Raw genomic sequence first — 3,178 nt, forward strand, 5'->3', positions numbered from 1 at the left:
ATCGTTCTTAATAATAAAAAAAAGAAAAGAAAAACAAATAATTATCAAACCCATATTTCCCAATATCAAACACATATCTCACCACTCGTCTATTTAAAAAGACAAGCTAATTCTTTAATATGATTAAGATTCAACAAAAATAAGAAAGGATCGGAAGTCTTTAATGACATGGTACGAAGAAATAAGTAAGTTTTTTAGTTTATTTGATTTTTAATTGCATATAATTTGCTCAATATCTTTTTCTTTTCTTTTTTTTTTTTACAAGGATTTGCTCTCTCTTTTAATAATGAATAAAGTAAAAATGCTTACAATTTAATTAAATTCAAAATCCCAAACATAACAACCAAATGTTGTCGAATTAGTACTTAAAAAATATATCACGGAAGAAAATTTTTATACAAGTATTGGGCAGAAAAATCAAATATTTACAATTATAATTTCAATGATTTCATTTACTTTTGACATTTTTTCTGTAATCAGGCATGATTTCATTTAAAATTCTTTCCATTTCAATTTAGATTTATAAGGATTAAAGCATTCTCTCTCTCCTTAATTATTCTCATTCTAAAAATATATGGAAATACATTAATTAGTGAGAGAAAGAAGGAAAAAAAAAATTAAAAGTAATTTTCCTTTGCTTCCCTATGCCCTCTCGCGAGACACTCTTTTTCCTACCGACAGAAGAAACACACAACTCACCCAACACAAACACAGGTATCTCCAACTTTTCTCGAACAATTTAATTTTATGCATTGCTTCACTATTTTTATTCATCTAAAGATGTAATTTTTTCATACCACTTGTTATTCCTTGTCAAAATTTCATTAATATGGTTGTAGTGAGATTGGTTTGTTCTTTGCTCTGTTTAAAAAGAAATAGGAGAAGAAGCAATTAGATATGGAGGAGTGTCCCGATGAGCAGCAGTATTCAAAGATAAAAGAGGCAGAAATTAAAGAAACAAAGATCAGTACCAAAACTGTAAAGCCATGGAGTGAAGAAGATGAGATTAGTTTGGTAAGTGGATACTATGAATATGGAGAAAAGAAAGGAAAATATGAAAAACGTTCATCAAAATTAGGATCCAAAACCAATAAGGATCCTCACCTTGAAAAGCTATTGGATTTGTCAGCCAAAATTTGGGGCATTGGTATTGATGGTAAGGATTATTGTAACAATGATATATGTCCATCTCCATCATCATCCATTAATAATGGTGTGAAGTTTGATTTGTCCAACAAGCTTCTCGATGCAGAATTTGTTGACTTCCTTTACCAACAAGGAGTAGATATAGATTTGTTGGATGATGAAACAATAACAGATTTGAAGACAAAATTTGGAGAAGTGGAGCTTTGTAGAAGCAGATTTGAATACAAAGATGCAAAGCTAATCAGGAAGTTGCAAAAGCTCAAGTATGATCATTATAAGAAGGCTTGGGACAAGTTTCTTCAATCAAATTTCAAATAATTTTGCATCTTAGTGCCTAATATTTTGTATGTTTACAATGATCATTAACTGTAGAATCTTGTTTTTCAAGTTGGGTTATGTATTATATGTTCCAGCTGTTACATTTTAAAGTCTAGATATTTGAATCTAAATTTTCTTGGTGTAATCATTGTGTTCATTATTTATTAAACTCTCGCTAAAAAAAAGGCATGCAAGATCAATAGTTTTGTTCCATTCATTAAGAATAATTCACGTACGATACTCATAATCCCTCACCTTCTCTTCCACATCAATAAGCTGAGAGGTATAGTTTTTAAAAGGAGGATTAGGTAAAAATTGGATACATAATAGAAAAAAAAAATTCTGAAAAACGTTAAAAAACTTTTAGGGCAATAAATTTGGATGTTAATTGTCGTTTGCTCAAATGGTATTATTTTTTAAATGTTTATGAAATGTCATTTGAAACTTTTGAAAGAATGTTTTTTTCCTTGTGTTTGAAACATACCCTTCATTCAAAAAGTAGCTAAAAAATATTCAATATATAGGAGGCTGAGTGAAAGCATTGCAGAGAAATCAATTTTGTAGACTAAGAGAGAAAGCAATAGTTTTGATATAATCTCACTGAAAGCATGGAGAAGAGATAATTGAAAGAATGAAAGTATTTTTTTAAATAAATGGTAAAGTTTAAGGGTATTTTATTTTTTATTGAAAGAATGAATTGAGATGCAACATGCATAACACCCAATTCCACTGACACACATTTTAATTTGCGTAATTCCTTTGACAATTTTTTTTTGGCATCTTTTCAAAACACTTGGAATTTAAGATGTGCAAAATTTAAGATGTCTCCGGCGACGATATGCTTTGGATCCCTACGACTAGCAGGAATCACAACCACCGTTATTTGCCACTGCTCCCATCCATGCAAGAGGACGCGACGGCCCGCGAGACGATAGAAGGCACGTGTCCCTTCCCATTAATGAGATGATACGATCGAATGGCTTCCACGTCGCTTTCCCCTCCAACTTGTGTCAAGGTTTTTGGGTTTAGTTCACTCGGCTCGGGTCAACCCGACTCGAAAGAGGGCTAACTGTTGAGGGTAAGATCTGTGCAGCTGGTGTGTCAGGTTTGATGGGGGATAATTAGAATAGGGGACCACGGATGGCATGGAACGTACGATTACGAGACGACAAGGGTTGCATATGGACTATGCATTACTAGAGACGTGTGGTTGGTCATCTGTAGGAAGGACAAACTATCAGATGACGGTGCGACCACCACGCTCTAGGAATGTCCTTGTCTGCCCATGAGAATCTCGTATGCCGGGGAGCCCCACTGTGCCACGTATGAAATGTCTTCCCTGGTCGACCAAGAACACCTATAAAAGGGAAGAGCCACCACCACCACCAAGTAAGTAAAAAATCTGTCACTAATTTCTTAAGGTACTATTTGCTATTTCTTACTTCGATTACTAACTTGAGCATCAAAGTCTATTAGGCGAGGGCACCACACCAGTATTGGAGATAGTGTTGTAGGCTCATTTGTCCTACGACACACTCCGTTCTGAAGAATACGTGAACCTCTCTGAAACTCGCCATCAACATATACGTCGAGATAAAAACCAATAACATGGATTCAAATTACTAAATAAAATTTAATGTGAAAATAGTAATTATTAACTTTTTTGGAAAATTAAAATACTGCCTTATGTTTCTACAGATGGGTGAAATGTGAA

At 33.5% G+C, this 3,178-nt stretch overlaps 1 long non-coding RNA gene across 1 annotated transcript; it reads left to right on the top strand.

Annotated features, from left to right (window-relative positions):
- The first annotated feature begins 575 nt into the window (after positions 1–575).
- Positions 576–1,609, top strand: LOC148213041 (uncharacterized). Its single transcript, XR_015792127.1, has 2 exons — positions 576–714; positions 874–1,609. It is a non-coding gene; the product is annotated as an uncharacterized LOC148213041 (long non-coding RNA).
- Positions 1,610–3,178: the final 1,569 nt, after the last annotated feature.

This window comes from Momordica charantia (genome assembly GCF_013281855.1).
Source record: "Momordica charantia cultivar OHB3-1 chromosome 1 unlocalized genomic scaffold, Mcharantia_2.0 BLBB01000001.1, whole genome shotgun sequence".
In the NCBI taxonomy this organism is placed as follows: Eukaryota; Viridiplantae; Streptophyta; class Magnoliopsida; order Cucurbitales; family Cucurbitaceae; genus Momordica; species Momordica charantia.